The 19244-nt window shown below is 42.7% G+C and overlaps 1 protein-coding gene and 1 pseudogene across 5 annotated transcripts in view; both read left to right on the top strand.

The window, feature by feature from the left end:
- The window catches only part of LOC102736234 (heat shock cognate 71 kDa protein-like), a 48755-nt pseudogene extending 38296 nt beyond the window's left edge, over positions 1-10459 (top strand).
- The window catches only part of RCAN2 (regulator of calcineurin 2), a 266173-nt gene that overhangs the window by 84904 nt on the left and 162025 nt on the right, over positions 1-19244 (top strand). The window lies entirely within an intron of this gene.

Here is a 19244-nt window from a genome sequence, read left to right as displayed (position 1 = left end):
AGGCTAACGTGCGAGCTAATTAGTCACCATCTTCCATAGCAGGGCAAAGGAACCCATGCTGCAGTCTGAGCGGCTCACCAGCTGGTACCATCTGCGGCAGGTTGCCACCAAGAGCCTGCAGACATCCCAGCTGTTCCGCCCTGTATCGGATGGCTCTAAACATGTAAACAGGTACCTGGGCAAAGTAGGGAAGTAATAGGAACATCGTCAGTGAAAGCTCTCTCTTCCAGGTATCCCACAGAGGCTGCCTAGGAAACAAAATGTTTGTGATTCCAGAAGGACTCCGACTAGAAAAGCCTCAGAAGTTGTTTTAGAAACAGCTTCTCTCCTGAGGGAATAATCATGGATTTTGTAAATATCAATCTTCACAGACTGATGACTTTGAAAAATCAAAGCTGCTTCTTTCCAGATGGGCAGTTTCAGGGTTGGACAGTACCATTCCATTTTAATCTCCAATTTCTTATTTTATTATACTTCTTTGGGACATACTCGGGTTTTAATTTTTATATAGTCCTCAATCAGTATTCTTCTTCTTCTTTTTTTTTTTTTTTTTCCTCCTCTTTTTCCCTTTAGAGGCATACTTCTAAAGGCCTGGCCCTCTGTAAGATCAGATCATCTCACCTTTATTTTTATCGAGTACTGTTAAATCACCCATCCATCGGAAAGTCTCTGGAATTGCCTGAAGAGACACCTTGGGAACTTTGGCATCTCTGGAGGCCCATGTGGCTCAAAATCTGAGCTGTATCCCACTCACCTGGCTCCTAGTTAAAACCAGCAGGCCCCACCCTTAGGGATTCTGCTTCAGTAGGTCTGCTAAGGGGCCTGAGCCTGTGCATCTGCCAGGTTCCTGGGAGTTGCTGATTTTGATGCAGAAACTGGTGCAGGGACCGCACTTAGAGAACCACAGCTATAGGTCAAGGTATGGGTTTCCAGACTTGGTTGAACATAAAATCACCTAAATAACTTAATGACAAATGCAAATTTCCTGACCCTGTCACAAAATAGGATATTAACATCTACAAAATAAAATGATATATAATCAATCTTGAAGTAGACTTCTTTACCCCAACCCCCACAGATATTTTTAAAAATCCTTATCCTTCAAGGGGCTCCTGGGTGGCTCAGTCAGTAAAGTGTCTGACTCTGGATCTGAGCTCAGGTCTTGCTCTCAGAGTCACCAGTTCAAGCCCTGTGTTGGGCTCCATACTGGGGGTGGAACCTACCTAAAAAAAAAATCGTTATCCTTCAAGGTCTAGTACTCTGTCCATGAAGCAGTTCCTGGCAGCAAGAATGCTTTCATTCTTTTTTTAATTTTTTTTAGATAAGAGGAAAAATTTTAATGTTATGATTTTATATTGATGAATGTTTTCCCAGACACAATATAATATGATACATCATACAACCTCAGTGACTACTGATAAACTTTTTTTTTTACTTTTACTTTTTTAATACATTTTTAAAAATTTTATTATACTGTGTTATGTTAGTCACCATACATTACATCATTAGGTTTTTTTGTTTTTTTTTTTAGATTTTTATTTATTTATTTGACAGAGAGAGAGCGAGAGAGGGAACACAAGCAAGGGGAGTGTGAGAGGGAGAAGCAGGCTTCCCGCGGAGCGAGAAGTCCGATGCAGGGCTCGATCCCAGGACCCTGGGATCATGACCTGAGCCGAAGGCAGACGCTTGACGTCTGAGCCATCCAGGCGCCCCACATCATTAGTTTTTGATGTAGTGTTCCATGATTCATTGTTTGCGTATAACACCCAGTGCTCCATGCAATACGTGGAGCCCTCCTTAATACCCATCACCAGGCTAACCCATCCCCCCACCCCCCAAGAGTGCTTTTATTCTCATGAACAATCAAAATATTGTATTTTTCCCGTTCTTACTACTATTTGAATGTAGACTTTTTGAAGATGGGGTTTTTGCCTGAGTGTTCTTGGAATTCTTCTTGAGGACTTCGATAAAGCGACTGACTGTTTAAAAATTTTTAAATCATTACTTTCTTTGTTTCTCATGAAAAATCCAAGTTTCATTTCCACTGAGGTCTTTGTAGTTGAGTGGCTGCTACCGTATAAGGAAAGATGCAGTTTTGTTTTGTTTTGTCTTGTTTTTAAATAAGTGTGTACTACCATTAACTCCTGACTGCATTAGCTTCGGACCTGGTTTCATGTAAATCTGGTTATGCTGAGGATGCTAAGAGGGAGCTCTTGCTGTGTTGCGTTTCTGCGTGTTGGGCTTTATCTCTTTTCGTGCCTCCTTCCACGTCCCTACCCCTCCGGGAGTCTATGGCTACTTTACCAAGTAGTCCGCCCAGAAGAGTTGATGAGGAACAGAGCCACTGAATGTTTTTCTGCCACTGGGGGGCAGTACAGTCTCAGTCCCATGCTCCAGGAGCTCAGACTTTGGAGTTTTAGGGTCAGTTTTAGAGGTTTCTGTCACGTTTATTAGACAGCGAAGGTCATGGGACCCAGTTTTTGGATATTTGTTGCTGAATCCCCCAGCACCTAATTGTATAGCTAGTTTCTAAAGGAAATACTGTGATTTTTATTTCAGAGAAATCATCAGCTACTTGTCTAGTTTTCTGAAACATAAAATGATGGGAATAAAGCATAAAGTGGAAGGGATTAAAGTGCTATTATTTCCACTGGTAATTTATAGCCACGCCATTCAAGGAAGTAGCCTCTAAAACTGTAAAATGTGTCTTTTAAAGTGTTCACAGACAGCTTATGTTAAAGCCAAGGGTTTACTAGAAGCAGAGCGCTAAGACCTGTTTCTCTCTCGAGTCATTTGTAAACATTAACAAAAAGAGGGGACAGAAACATTTCTTTCAAATTGCTGTAAACCTCAAACAGCTCTCCCTGGTCTCCCATCAAAATCCTTAATGCCTGTGAAGGCTGAGTGGTCAGTGAGGACTGGACTAAAGGTTTATGCCTTGGATAAGCACATTTGAAGCCTGAGAAAGAAATGAGAACAGACCAAGAAATATCTGCCAGAATTTAATGACATTTGGAGCAATGGCTTTATCTGAGAAAATTAGATAATACTATCTTTTTTTTTACATTGAGTATACGTGGCAACACTCACATCCAAATTTGCCAAGCCTGTTAGAAGATGGTAGAGTGAATCTTGGCATATTAAATGTCCTGGTATGCCACCTTTTATTGCAAAATAGATTGCATCCAGCTATTGCTTAATTTTTACAATACATTTATGAGATCATAACTGGTTTTCTTCAGAAGAAAGAACTGCTCAGAATTCAGGGAAGTGCTTTTATCCTGGCATGTAGAAAAGGAAATGAGAGCTGTGATACAGTCTTACAGGGGTTATATGGGGTTTTTTTCTACAGCTTCCTATGGAGAAGCTGATACGGCAATGTGGTAAGCATCTGCCTGGTGTCATGTAAGTCAGATTTCCCAGACCCTGCCTTCCATTTAACTACCAGGTTGGCTTTTTTCCATTTTTGCAACATTTAACCTCTAACAATTTGTTTGTATTACATTTAGAAAGGAATTGGTAGATTCAAAATCAATGTATTTGATGTATCCCAAAGAACTACTTTTTTTTTTTTAATTTAAATTCAACTAGCCAGCATCTAACACATCATTAGTTTTTGGATGTAGTGTTCAATGATTCCTTAGTTGCGTATAACGCCCAGTGCTGATCACATCACATGCCCTCCTTAATGCCCATCACCCAGTTATCGCAAGGAACTCATTTTCTGAACTGTATTAAAAGTATATTTATTTTGTGGATTGTACTACATTTCTAGAATAATTTTTATTCCAACCCACATTTAAGAATTGAATATATAGCTAGTACAGTACTCTAGACCTGGCCGCAGGGTAAATGTTGACAAGAGTAGGGTTTCAAGAACAGCTTTAATAAACAGATCCCAAAAAACATAAACAAAAATATACTTAAGTACTTACTTTATAACAAATTATTTTTATATAGCACCTTAGATACAAATACTTAGTGGTTATGAAATTATAAAGATTGATATTTCAAGCAGCATGGTCTGTGACCAAAAGAGAAATCACATTCCTCTTGCAAATCACCTGCTCTACGCTTAGACCTCCCCCCCACCCTGTACCCTGCCCCAAAACACAAATGCCAAGTGGCCAGTCCCCACCTCAGAGGCCCAGAACACTTGCTCTCTGTACAGTACTGTACAGTGATCTTGGGAGTTTTTGGTAAACTTTTTTGTGCATGCCAAACTTTTGCTACTGTTAATAACTCACTTTGTGTGAAGCTCTATTTTAAATAGTGTGTGAGCAGGTAAGGGTAGATAGGAATGAAAAATATATTCGTGATTCCACCCTTTGATGACACATCCCACTAACCAGAATCTAGCCAGCAGGCCTTGGAAAAGCTAAATATCCAAGGTCGAGAACTACCCAGCAGTCGGGCCTTGCAGAATTATTTTTTATCACAACACACACACACACATCTAGCCATACAACACACAGGTAAAATATTTTTTTTCGCACATAATAAGTGCTTGGTAACCATATGCTGGTTGGTGAGCTGAATCCAGCTCTTTTGGGAATCCAGCTCTTTAGGGTTTTGTACTCAAACTTCTGCTACTTGAGCTTTTCAGATGCCACGTTTGCCACGTAACTAAAGATGTGTTAATGGTTGTGGTGGATTCGGAAAGCTTACAGGAAATCTTAGGGCAGAAATGAACTTAACACCAACTACTTGCGCTTGCACGGTTCACGAGTGACTTTGAAACTCATCCGATCCCACTGGGGGCAGCCCGGGCCAGCCTCCTGCACAACTCAAGTCAGACTCAAGCAGGAACACGCCCTCCTGGGGAAAGCTTTGGGGGGGGTCTCTTGCTGTGCTTTTTTTCTCTGTGCGCTTCTTAATACCTTGGACAATGAGAGCTGGTGGGGAAAGGCACCCAAATCTCAATGTTCTTTCCAGAATTCAGACTGTAAGGAGACCCTTGGGAGCACTGGCAATGGCCCAGTAGTAGGGATGGGAGATACATTCCCCAAACACGAAGCAGAAAGAGAGAAGACAGTGGGCTGGTTCCTGCCCAGGTGGGAAGGATGGAGGAGGAAAGGTGATTCTGGGGCTGTGAGGGTCTGATGTGAACCTACGGGCAGTGTTATGCTGCAGGAAGGGCTCTGTGAGGGAACAGCTTTGCCTAATTTCATGCTGAGAAGCACGCTGTGCTGTTTACTTGTGATTATACTGGGAGATGGTTCTCAGAACCTAGCCTGTGGGAGGACCACTGGGAAACTTGCTAAAAAACAGAGTTCTGGGTCCTTTCCCAGAGGTTCTGTTATAGTGGCCTAGAATCGGGCTTAGAAGGGTGCATGTTTAACCAACTATTAGGGGTGTTTCTCATTTGGGTGGTCAGGGGAGGAGATATATGTTTATATAATATATAATATATATAATTATATATATTATTTTATATGTTATATAGAATTGTATATAATATATAATTATATGTTAAATTATAAATTATATAACTATATGATATATATATAAATTGTATATACATATATATATAATTATATAATTTATTTATTTAAATTCAATTAGCCAACATATAACAAATCATAAGTTTTTGTTTTATTTATTTATTTTTTCTTATGTTATGTTAATCATTGTACATTACATCATTGGTTTTTGATGTAGTGTTTCATGATTCATTGTTTGAATATAACACCCAGTCATAAGTTTTTGATGTGATGTTCATTGATTCATTAGTTGAGTGTAACACCCAGTGCTCATCACATTATGTGCCCTCCTTAATGCCCATCACCCAGTTGCCCCATCTCCCACCCACCACCCCTTCGGCGACCCTCAGTTTGTTTCCTGGAGTCCCGAGTCTCTCATTGTTTGTCTCCTTCTCTTATTTCTTCCCCTTCAGTTTTCCCTCCCTGTCCCTATGATCCTCTGTGGTTTCCTTATATTCCATATATGAGTGAAACCATATGATAATTGTCTTTTTCTGATTGACTTATTTCACTTAGCATATGCCTGGGTGGCTCAGTTGATTTAAGTGGAGGGTATATTTTAAGGAGCACCGTCTGTCACAGAGAACGGGGTCTGAAGCAGAAGGAAGCCTTTCTTTTCTTACAAATATTGGTCTTTTTTTTTTTTCTTGAGTATGGCCAGCACCACCTTGTCCCCCCACTGCTATGGGATAGTAGACACAGGAGCCTTAGCCCAGGGCTCCCCTACCTGCAGTGGGGTGTGGAAAATGCCCTGGGATTTCTGGGCCACAGGAATCAATGCTGATGTGAGGGCAGGGGCAAGAGGAAGAAGCAATGAAAAGCATCACCTTTCAGGAACTAATGAGAGACACTGACTCCCAGGCAGGGTCAGGCTGCCTTCACCTCTAAGAACAACCAATCATGTCTCCCCGGTGTTCGCATTCTGGTCCAAGATAAATGGTAGTTGAGGATGAGAGGGGGTAGTGAATGAGCTTTCCTGGAAGCCTGGACTCAGTGGGCTTTAGTAAATGCTAAGGAGAATGGAAGACCAGGCCAGGTAGAGAAATCAGTGAAAGCCAGGCAGCCGTCTCAGTGGAGGTGATCATATGAATGGGCAAAGAAGAGGGAAACTCCCGTTTTAGGCAGAATACAGAAATATGGGAAACCAATGACTAGAGGTGGAATCCAGAACCTGGAGGAAATTTCCAGATATAGGATGTTTGTTTCTGGCTAGGAGATAATGGGTGGGATACTCAGTATTCCATGAACGAGAAAGTTCACTTTGCAATTGCCCTTGTGTAGTGCTTTGAACTGTGCCCCTCCCCCAAAGATAAATCCATCCAGTACCTGTGAGTGGGACTTTATTTGGTAAAAGGGTCTTTGTAAATATAATTAAGTTGAAGATCTCAGGGTAAGATCATTCTGGACTAGGGTGAGCTCCAAGTCCAATGACAAGTGTCCTGAGAAGAGGAGAGGAGAGGCAAGGGGAGGAGAGGCAAGGGGAGGAGAGGGGGAGAAACATGGTGGCAGGGATTGGAGTGCTGTGTCTACGAGCCAAGACACAACAAGGATGGCCGGCTTAGAAGGGGACTGTCCCCTGGAGCCTCCAGAAGAAACCAACCCTGCCAACACCTTGACTTCAGACCCCTAGCTTTCAGAGCAGTGAGAGAATGCATTTCTGTTGTTTTAAACCACAGAGTTTGTGGTAATTTGCAACCCTAGGAAACAAATACACCTTTCCTGCGGTTCTCCATGTTATAGATTTAGGCAGCTTGGCACTCTGCTTTGAAAATGCAGATATCTCAGAGAGTTAAGTGGTTATTAGCCATTTGAAACAATTTTTGTTAATTAAACATTTTTCCCTCCTAATGATCTGGGAAAGAAAAATAGTTGTTATTATCAGAGATTGGAGGGAAAAACTCAGGGAATTGGAATCAAACACTTTACTTCAGGCCTATTTTGTTACTAGCTGTTTGACCACGGGAACACCACTTAACCTCTCTGAATCTGTTTTGCTATCTACAAAATGAGAATTTTAATGCTTATTTATCAGGCTGCTGTGATATGAGGAGTCAGGAAGATAGGCCCGGTGGAGCTGTTTGTAAACTTTGGGCAATTCTATGTATGAGCGCACTTGTTTTGCAGCAGGAAATACTTTTAGAGAGAAGAATTGCTAGATTTGGGGAAGAGGTAGAGCTAGAATGAAGCAGAAGATAAGGACAGGTAGCCCCAAACCTCTGCTATAAAATGTTTCCTGGTCTAATGAAAAAGGAAAGGAAAACTTGTCTTTTAAAATGTACTCCAGGACACATCATTCTTCCTGGCCCAGGAACATTTTATATTAAAAAGGCTTTGATCGGGCGCCTGGGTGGCTCATTCGGTTAAGCTTCTGCCTTTGGCTCAGGTCGTGATCCCAGGTTCCTGGGATGGAGCCCTGCATCGGGCTTCCTGCTCAACGGGAGTCTGCTTCTCCGTCTACCTCTCCCTCCTGCTCGTGATCTCTCTCATGCTCTTTCTCTTTCTCTCTCTCTCTCAAATAAAGAAATAAAATCTTTAAAAAATAAATAGAAGGGCTTTGGTCAACTGATCTGGGATCCTAACATGGTTTTTAATGTAATTTCTGTGAGTAAAAAAAATGTATTTGAGGTTCCAAATAATACAGCACCCAACTTGTGGAACTGGATCCCTTTCTGTGTTTGTGACATGGTGTTAGGAGCATCAGTGCATAAGATGAAGTGACAGCTTAGCGTCCTGAGCTTATGTAGCTTCTAAAGGTACCGTGTTCATGTGTGGGGAGCATTTTTTTGTTCTAGAACAGTGCTTATCAAACCTGGGCAGTGTGCAGACACTTCAAAAAAGACAAAGATTTTTCTAGACTTCAATTTAATATTTTTCACAGTATGCTACTTAAGTGAATACAACACAAAACTCAGTAGGCACAGGATCTCATTGAACGACATGCTAGCTCTCCAGATTGCTGTTTTCTTTGCAAGCTGCACAAGGCCCACATGGAAGCGCTACATCTAAGGGACCTGCAGTTGGCATTGATCTTGGCACCACCTCCTATGGTGTGGGTGTCTTCCAGCATGGGAAAGTGGAAATAATTGCCAACGATCAGGGAAACTGAACCACCCCAAGTTGTCACTTTTACTGAAATCAAACGATTGATCAGCAATGCTGCAAAGAATGAAGTTGCAGTGAACCCCACCAACACAGTTTTTGATGTCAAATGCCTGATCGGACATAAAGTCGGTGATGCTCTTGTCCAATCTGATATGGAGCATTGGCTCTTCATGGTGGGGAATGATGCTGGCAGGCCCAAGGTCTAAGTAAAATACAAGGGAAAGAAGAGGTGTCCTCTGTGGTTTTGACAAAGATGAAGGAAATCACAGAGGCTTAGACAGAAAGGTTGGAGCTGAAAGGAATGTGCTCATCTTTGATGTAGGAGGTGGCACTTTTGATGTCTCAATCCCCACCATTAAAATGGGATATTTAAGGTCAAATCTACAGCTGGAGACACCCACTTAGGTGTAGAAGACTTTGACAACCGAATGGTCAACCATTTTATTGTGAAGTTCAAGTGCAAACATAAGAAGGACATCCACAAGAACAAGAGGGCAGTCCATCACCTCCAGACTGCTTACGAGTGTGCTAAGCATACATTGTCTTCCAGCAACGAGGCCAGTATTGAGATTGATGCTCTGTATGAAGGAATTGACTTCCATACCTCTATGACTTGTCCCCGATTTGAAGAATTAAATGCTGACCTGCTCTGTGGCACCCTGGACCTTATAGAGAAAGCCCTTTGGGATGCCAAGCTACACAAGTGTCAGATCAATGATATTGTCCTGGTGGGTGGTTCTATCCATATCCCCAAGATTCAGAAACTTCTGCAAGACTTCTTCAATGGAAAGGAACTGAACAAGAGCATCAGCCCTGATGAGGCTGTTGCTTCTGGTGCAGCTGTCCAGACAGCCATCCCTTCTGGAGACAAGTCTGAAAATGTTCAGGATTCCCTGCTGTTGGATGTCACTCCTCTTTCTCTTGGCTTTGAAACTGCTGGAGGAGTCATGACTGTCCTCACCAAGTGCAATACTACCATTCCTACCAAACAGATGCAGACCTTCCCTACCTACTCTGACAACCAGCCTGGTGTGCTCGTTCAGGTTTATGAAGGTGAGCGTGCCATAACCATGGATAACAACCTACTTGGGGTGCCTGGGTGGCTCAGTCGTTAAGCGTCTGCCTTCGGCTCAGGTCATGGTCCCAGGGTCCTGGGATCGAGCCCCGCATCGGGCTCCCTGCTTGGCAGGAAGCCTGCTTCTCCCTCTCCCACTCCCCCTGCTTGTGTTCCTGCTCTCGCTATGTCTCTCTGTCAAATAAATAAATAAAATCTTAAAAAAAACAACAACAGCAACAACCTACTTGGCAAGTTTGAACTCATAGGCATACCTCCTGCCCCCCGTGGTGCTCCTTCTGTTGAAGTCACATTTGATATTGATGCTAATGGCATCCTCAGTGTCTCTTCTATGGATAAGAGCTCAGGAATAAAACTGAAATAAATAAAATAATAATAAAATATAAAAATAAAAGAAATAAAACTGAATTTAAAATTGGCACCAGAAAATAAAATAAATAGGCACAAAATCCCTGTGCTTATTGCTTTCACATAGGCCAAAACATTAAATACAATAAAAACTAAAAACAACTGCTATAAAACACTGGTTCATTTAGTGTGACTGATGATACTCTTTGCTACAGTTTAATCACTGATCACTTTGTGAATTGGATAATGAATGCTGACACAAGTTCTTCTTCTTTGTTTTTTTTTATTTGACAGAGGCACAGTGAGAGAGGGAACACAAGCAGGGGGAGTGGGAGAGGGAGAAGCAGGCTTCCCACGGAGCAGGGAGCCCGATGCGGGACTCGATCCCAGGACCCTGGGATCATGACCTGAGCCGAAGGCAGACGCTTAACCGACTGAGCCACCCAGGCGCCCCTATTTCATTTATTTTTTAAAAGATTTTACTTATTTATTTGAGAGAGAGAGCGCGCAAACGCACGCACGTGCACTCACAGGAGCAGGGGGAGGGGCAGAGAAGCGGACTCCCCGCCGAGCAGGGAGCCAGACGCAGGGGCTCCATCCCAGGACCCCGGGATCATGACCTGAGCTGAAGGCAGACGCCTGACGACTGAGCCACCCAGGCGCCCCATGACACAAGTTCTTTTGAGTTTGGCATGCCTGGTATTCCCCAGGACTTTCTCTATTGGAAATTCTGCAAACCCTAATTTGTGCAGTGGGCTGTGGCCTTTACCAGCTGCAAATACATCACCTGTTACATTTGACTCTGTTTCTTTTCTCATTAGTCTGTGAGAATTAGAGTGGTAGCACTTGTCAACCTTGCAGACATAAAACTAAATGCAAATATGGGCACTGGTCATCTCTAAGATACCATGATCATCCAGATGATCCAAACTATGTCTATATCATTATGTTAAGGTTGTCATCTTAATGAAAACACCACACTAAAAATTCTCATAGTGGTAGTCACGGACCACTTTGAAAATATCTTTGGAACTCCAGCCACTCCCCACAGTTGAGAAACACTGGTATTATACAGAACTGGGTTTAATATATGCATTACTTTTTTTCATTTTACATTTATTACAAATGTAATAAACATTCACTGTAGACATTTTAGAAAACTGAAATAATTCAAAAAAATAAAAGAACCATTGTAATGCCATCACACAGAGAAAAACTACCATTAACATTTAAATATCTCTTGTTTCCCTCTGCAAATACACTGTATACATATTGTTCTATACCCTATTTAAGAAATTTTTCTCACTTAGCCAAACACTGAGGGCAGCTTTCTGGATTACTAGGTATTCTTCTACAATAACATTTTGATTGCCTTCAATTTGTCAGTTCTGGGTGTCTGTCAGAATGTTCTTAATTGAATATTTATACTGTTTCCAGTTTTCTGCCATCACAAACTTGCTGTGATAAATGTGCTTATTCCTAAGTTTTGTTGCACATAAATAATGAGCCTATTTACTCGTAGGATATTTTTCTAGTATTAGAACTTCTCTATAAAAGAGAATTTAGGAGGCACCTGGGTGGCTCAGTCGTTAAATGTCTGCCTTCGGCTCAGGTCATGATCCCAGGGTCCTGGGATCGAGCCCCGCATCGGGCTCCCTGCTCCGCGGGAAGCCTGCTTCTCCCTCTCCCACTCCCCCTGCCTGTGTTCCCTCTCTCACTGTCTCTCTCTCTGTCAAATAAATAAAATCTTTTAAAAAAGAGAGAGGGAGAATTCAGAATTTAAAAGATTTGTGCACATACTAATTTTATGAATCAAATATGTTATATAACGATGTGGCATTGATAACTCATAACTGGGTGAGAATGCACGGCTTAGCTGATCGCCAAAAACTACTTGTCTGTTTTTGGTACTTGGGGACAGAAGAGTTGACTTAAAATGGAAACTTTTTAATATCATAGGACATCAATTTATTTACATATAAAGGGTCTATTATTGCCATTGCCTATTAAATAGTCTTCCTTTTTTGCTCTGATTCCCCACACAGGAATGAGAGAGATCCTGTTTAAAAGGTAAGGCAGATCCTCTCTCCCCTTTGCTCCCAACACTCCACTGGCTCCCATTTCACTAAGGATGAAAGCAAAAGGTCTTACAGTATCCCACAAGGTCACATGTGACCTACTTTTTATGGAGAAAATTTAAAAGAAAAGGAAAATTAGAGGGCATGAATAAAAACTATAGCAGTATCTCAGACAGGGAGAAACTTCCACTTATCTATTAAAATCCTGAGAATCAGTTATACATAACCCATGTCTATAATAAGAAATCTCAACATGAGCCTGAATGTCCTAACTTGGGGACCAGTTTTTTATCCATTGGACTGTGTTCAAGAATTATACCACACCACGCTTTTATTCTTCTAGCGTGCCCAGCCACATTTTGAACTAATAAGTCCTAAATGTGGGACTGACATAGGCATTAATGAAAAGTAATGCAGGACATATTCAGCACATTTTAATTTACGCAAATGCCAAATCCTAGACACTCCACTGACGTCTCTCGGTTAAGACCCGTGTAGGAAGACCTTATTTCGGCACCTTTCTGTCTAAATTTATTGCTGCTGACGAATCGAGTTCTTGAATTCTAGGGTGCTCAGCACCTGTCCAGGACTTAAATCCGATCACTGTTAATAACAACGCAGTATCACTTCCTCACCAAACAAGAGAAGCATTAGCTATTGTTAGAACAACGCATCCTTTTGAGTAGACACTGCAGGGCATTGTCACAAAGCATGAGCCTCGGAGAGTTGACTGGTGGCTCAGCTTTCAAACGTAAGTCATCTTGTGTGTTACTTAGCTTTCCGACTTGAACTCACAGACCTAAGAACCTACGTTTCCTCAGCGTTCAGACATGTTCCATTGCCTGCCAAAGAAATGAAGCAAGAGTTGTTGATTACTCTGGAAGCTTGCTAACCCTGTTGGCCACGCTGGGGATGGCAGCAGGCAGGGCGGGGAAGACCTGAGGGGAAGCCGTACCACTGGTAGACTGGGGAGCAAGCAGGCAGGTGGGAGAGAAAATGTAGGAGGCTCCACCAACCACCACAAACTCGACAAACTAAAATAAAGCAGAAAAAGAAAAAAATAAAGGATAGGGAAGAGGCTCCAAGAGGCAAGAAAAAAAGTAGTAAGGGGTCAGGCATTCACTGGAGAAGCCAGTAGGTGCTAGAGAAGGTAGGCAGCAGAAGGCAGAAGGAGGAGCTTAGGGAAATGAATAATGTGGAGGAGGAAGAGAAAATCATCCTTTTAGGAACCAGCTGTGATGCTTGTCTACTTCCCTGGCAATAGGGGCCAGGGTTTCAAGTATTACATGCTAAAGAAGGCAATCTGTTTCGTTTCTTTCTTTTTTTAAATTTTTTTTTTAAGAGAGACAGAGTGTGCATGTGCAAGTAGGGGTGAGCGGTGGGAGGAAGGGGCAGAGGGAGAGGGGGAGAGAGAATCCGAAGCAGGCTCCACGCCCAGTGCGGAGTGTGTTTATTGTGCTCACCAGGCTTGATCTCACGACCCGGAGATCATAACCTAAGCCGAAACCAAGAGTCAGATGCTCAACCAACTGAGCCCCCCAGGTGCCCCTCAGTGAATTCTCATAGCACACAAGTCAGTAATGTTATTATTCCCGTTGTCACGGGGGTCGAAACTGAAAGTTAAATAGCTTTCCTGTGGCTGGTTTGAGCCGTGGCTTTAAATTCACAGACATCAGCTCCAAAACCCCACGCTTAAACAAATGTACTACATTTTGGTAGTGCATAATCATTGGAAAACTATTAGGAAGAATTTCAAGGTCATCTGGTTCTGTTTTCAAATTTCAGGCTCTGGACTATTTCAGGCTGAAGATGAGATTTTTGATGGTCTGTTGCAAAATTAGAAAAGTAAGGCCAATGTTATGAAATTTTAATATAACCAAATTTACTTACAGAACTTTTTATTCTGATATTGTGTCATTCTTTTTTTGTAAGCCCCTAAAAAATGACATTTCTTTAATGAGAAGATGTTAATAATAGTAGGGTTTCTATTAATGTACTTAGGCATATAAAAACTTGGTGATCCTGTGTTGCCACCTGCCATGTTTTCAATTGTACTGGTCTAGGAAATCCAAAGCTCTTGGGACCACTGATCCATTTTTAACTCATACTTAGCAATTCCCCACAACAGCCCTGAAAGATGGCCACGCAGGTTTTGTTTTTCACGTTCCCGATGATAGAATCCACTACTTTTTGACAGAGTTCATGCTCTATTGGGAGAAATTTCTTCCTTTTATTGAAATACAGTCTATCTTTATCTCATTGATGGAACAACAAAGAATAAGCATATCCTACTAGATTTGAAGGCAAATGTGTGAGGCACACATCACGTACACTTTCATCCTTCCAGAAATTATTCTCTGTTTTCTTGTGTATTGGCTGTCTTTCCCATTATGCATTCAATGTCAGCTTCATGAAGGCAGAGAGCCTTGCCCCAGCATCTAGCACAGTGCCTGGCACAGAAGCAGTGAGCAGTCAATATTTGTCAAATGAGTACTTTGTAAATAGAGACATTCAATAAGTACTTGCTCAGTTTAATAATAAAGCTAATTCATCGTCTGCTTGATGGCCCTTCAGATTTTACATAGTCCAAGTCCCCTCTCATGCCCCCAATAAGTCTTCTTTCTTTTTCCAGACTAAGAATGATCAGTCCCCTGAGTTGCTTCCCCCGTGGCAGAGTTTCCAGACTCTCACTGGTGTTCTGCCTTTGCACCACCCAGAGCATCAGTGGAGGTGCTACTGGGAGCATTGTCCAAACACCGAAGAAGACAGGGCACCATGAGGCTTGGCCATGGCCAGCTCCGGGGGGTCTCTTTCTTCTCTGACCTTCATAACGTGGCTGAAGTCTATCTTGCTTAGGTCACACCATATGGTTATCTGTTAAGCTTGTCCTTGAGACATCTCCTAAATCCTTGTTGCGTTTATTTCTATGAGGTAAGATGTCTGCCATTTGGCAAAGCTTAATATGTATCCCCTTTCTATTGCATCTGGAGTTTTGACCTATAATTTAGCCTATTGAAAGCTCTTTAAATCTTGACTTTTCATTCATTCATTCATTCATTCATTCACTCACTCAACCAGTGGTTCCTGAGCATCTACAAAGCATCAGGACTCCTCTTCAGAGCCCACCTCCTCTCTGCCTTTGTGTCACTAGTGAGCACAATAAACACACTCGGTGTTGTCATCGCCCTGATCCGCTGCAGTCTTCTGAGTTGACATCTTCCAACAATCAGTGCTCTTGTGATCGGTAGCTTAATGAGCTAGGAATCCCCCAGCTTCTCCTGTTATCTAGCCCTTGCTCTGCTTAGGACAGAATGGGAGCCTTGTCCATGGTTTTGTTAGCTCTTGCTCTCAAGATCTGAATTGTGGCCCTGGGAACAGAGCAGATGGCCCCCTGAAGAAGGAAATAGATGGAAAGGTACTCTGCTATTCATGTCAGCCTCATAAGCAAAGACACCCCCCCCCCCGCCCCGTGCACGCAAAGCTTCCAACAGAGCCAGGTATCATAACTCTTCCCGAACACGGTGGGCTGAGGACATCAATTCTCTTACACCTGCCCTGCCCTTCCTGCCCATCAGCTGCCATTTAGCAGCCACATCTTTGGGGAATCCTTATGTGCCAGGCACTTTCCTTTTGTGACCTGAATCATTTCCTACAACTGCCCCATGAAGTGCAAGAACTGTTATTAACCCCATGTCACAAACAAGGAAACTGAGGCACAGGGTGGTTGTGAAACTTGCCCAAGTCTGGGAGTTGGAGAAATGGTGCTGGCGTATGTGCCAGGCTGCCTGAGCCCACAGAACCCACTGCTCCCCTCTGACACAGGAGCTGTGGTTTCGGGGCCTGGCTGGCCTTTGCCTCAACTTCCTTTGCTCAGGGCTGTCCCCAAAGACTCTCATTCTCCCCGCCATTCATATGGCTGCTATGACATCCATATACCCTGCTGTCCACTTCACATACATTTTCTCACTCAACTGCATACAAGGGAGCTGTTGTTATTACTGTTCTATGGGTCAGGACACAGAAAGAGAAAGTAGCTTTCTCAAGATCAGTATGCTTCCAAAAAGGATTCTCCCCGCTCCTGGGTCTGATTTGCTCTGCTTCCATCTACCTACTTCTTAGGCCTCTAGATGAAGTCATTCCCAGCACTCTGCTGATGCCATTCCCTGAGAGTCTAGTCTTCTTCATAGAAACGAGGTTAACGTGACTCAACTGGACTTCTGCCAAGCAGTGGAAGTTTATAGCAATCGCAGTTTTTTTGTTTGTTTATTTTGTTTGATTTTTAATGATAACAGGTCAATAACTAAACTTAAATGCATTATGTAAAAAGCTTGAAAAGAAGATAGGAAAGTTCCAAATGTCACATCCCATGGAGAACCTACCTATAGTTGTGTTTTCTGCAAAGCAAGGTAATAAGTGTTGGATTTTCTATTTAGAAGGCCTCAGCCCTAGCATTTGAATCAGTGTTCTAGAAGGACCACAGGTACAGTGGGAACATTGTCCTGCTCATAGAGTACATTTGGTGGTCCATTTGTCTGTGATTTATAGAATAATCATAGTTTGGGACAAAGGTGTCAGGTGGGACTTGGAACAATTTCACAACATTACAGTCAGGGGCATAGAATTTGTGTTCTTTCTGCGCCCTGAGTTCTCTTCAAGTTGCTTCCACTTCAGTAAGATCATTCTCTGACATCAACTGCTTGAAAATCCCCTCCCTCTGGTTTTCCCGTGATCGTATTTTCAACGGTTTTGCTTGTACCATCAAGCAAACCCTTCACACTTCAATATTATAACCAGAATTAGTTCAAAGAGAGTGGTCTGGTCGGTTTTTCAGTTTTACTTGGTCTGAATAATGATGGTATTTCTCTTTATTCTTGTCATTTCATAAGGCAAAGGATCATTGAGGTGGATGTTTGACAAAAGCACTTCTTATTATGGGATAGGGGAATATTGCCATCGTTCCTTTAGCTTCCATCCCCAAAATCGTCTGACCTGCTAGTGACAGAGGCTCTTTGGCAAGCTTGATACCCACTTGAAATACCGCTCCATCAGAACGTGGCAACCTAATCGAAGGCAAGACATTCGGACTCAGTGGAGACAGTCGGTGGAGGACATTGGTGAGTCCTGAAGCAACTTCAGGAAATCTATAAAGCCACTACGTCATTTTCTTTGCATTCACAAGCCACATAGAAAAACCAGCCCCAGAACAGCTATACAAGAGTGCAGCAAAGACTCACCATGCACCTGCCAAGTCCTAAGCCCCAAACACGGTCCTGCAAGTAGAGATGCATAGCACAGGATGGAGCCGTGGAGGAGCTGAGGATGGACTAGTGGGGAGGCTAGCACCCGAGCAGATCATGTCACTATCATCGGTGCCATGGGAGCATCGGGGCATGGGGGGGGGGGACCTGAGGTTCGGGGGACCCTTCCCGAGGGAAGTAATTGCTAAGCTGAGTAAAGAAAGACATTCCAGTGAGAGGGAACAGCAGGAGAAAAACTGAGGAGGCCTGGAACAGCAGGCAGAGTGCAAATAGCTACAAAAATGTTGCTATCAACGGCGTGCAGAGAAGGAGCCAGGAGAGACGGGAGATGAAGCTGCTCTGGCGGTTGGCACAGAATCTGGCTTGCCTTCCTCCTGCAGAGTCCAGACTGCATCCTATCATTACAGGGAGACTTTGCCATTTTTTGTTCTTTTAAATAATCAGTATTTGCCTGATCTTCATCTTCTGGCTCTTTGTGTTGTTGGTTGTTTTTTTTTTTCTTTTTCACTTTCCTCCAAAGTTGCTCACAACATTTTCTGCTTCTAGAATTTTGACTCCTTTGCATGTCTTCATATGTTTTGCATTTCTCCTTCCTCCTACCAATCATGCTCTGCTCTTTCCAGCCTGAGTATTATTTATGGTGATAGAAAAGGTGCAAACTTGGAGTAGGGCAATGGATTGAAAGCAGTTCCTTGGTATGTTGTAGGATGCTGTGGCTTCTCTGATTGGCTGCCCAGTTCCCCTTCTTGTGGATTTGTACGGCTCATGTGTATTTCCCTTGGGTGGGAATCGTCCTCCCGTGTTTGAGTATACTGCAAAAGGTTTTGGAGCAAAGTGGTTGGTAGGAAAAGCTTGAGCCTTAAGGTCAGAGAAACCTAGAGATTCCTTTGATGGTTTTTCTTTTTCTTTTTTTAAAAAATAAAAATAAATTAAAAAACAGAATCACGTAGTATAATTTTTGTGCAGGACCTCATTTGTTCAGCATCATGTGACAGACTTGTTTTTGAATTTTGTGTTTTTGTGTTTTTTTGTATCTGTCATCGGATGAGTTATGAGCCTCTTTGAGACTCAGTTCCCTTCTCTAGAAAACAGAATGGCAATAAAAATTAACAAAAATTAAATGGGCTTTAGCATAATAGAAATGTCCTCTGTAAGGCTAACTAATACTAATCTTGTTGTACCAAGATGTGGGAATGTGGTCACCTTCAGGGTTTACTTCTCGTCTGCAAAGATAGTCCATATTTGCTAGTTTTCAATCGATAACGGCTTATCTTCAAATGTGATACCTGGATAGGCATAATAGATTGGTCAGCGTCCCGGCAGGAAAACAGACCTCACGCCGGATGGTTCATTAGAAGGAATTTAATACTGGGAACTAGTTGAAAGGTGTTTGAAGCGCTGAGGAACCAAACAGGAAGCCACGAGGCAAACTGCAGGATCTGGAACCTCATAGGAGGCTGCTGGGGATATGGAAAAATGCAGTCACTGCCAGGGATGCCTCCCAAAGCCGAGGTGGGGGAGTGTGTGGAGGTGGGCCCTCCCCTGCCTCTTGCACCCAGACTCCTGCTAAGGTATCCAGTGTCTAGGGAGCCTGGGAAAGAGGCAGGGGCCAGTGATCCCCACTGACTCTCCGGCAGACTAGGGAAGTGAGGGATCAACAAGAAAATGATTAGCACATGCAGGCAAAAAAAAAAAAAAAGACAGAAGAAAACATAAAACGTATATAGAGATAGTTAAGAAAATCGTACTCAGTAATAATCAACGTTTGAGATCTTTCTAACCTTCCAGGTGGTACTGACAGATAGAACTTTCTGTGATGATGGAAACGTTCTGTATCTGCACTATCCCTTAAGGTAGCCACTAGCCACATGTGGCTACTGAACTCTTTTTTTTTTTTTTT

This window comes from Leptonychotes weddellii, chromosome 8 (genome assembly GCF_054177405.1).
Source record: "Leptonychotes weddellii isolate Sample4059 chromosome 8, ASM5417740v2, whole genome shotgun sequence".
Lineage (NCBI taxonomy): Eukaryota > Metazoa > Chordata > Mammalia > Carnivora > Phocidae > Leptonychotes > Leptonychotes weddellii.
This window is presented reverse-complemented; position numbering and strand designations above follow the sequence as displayed.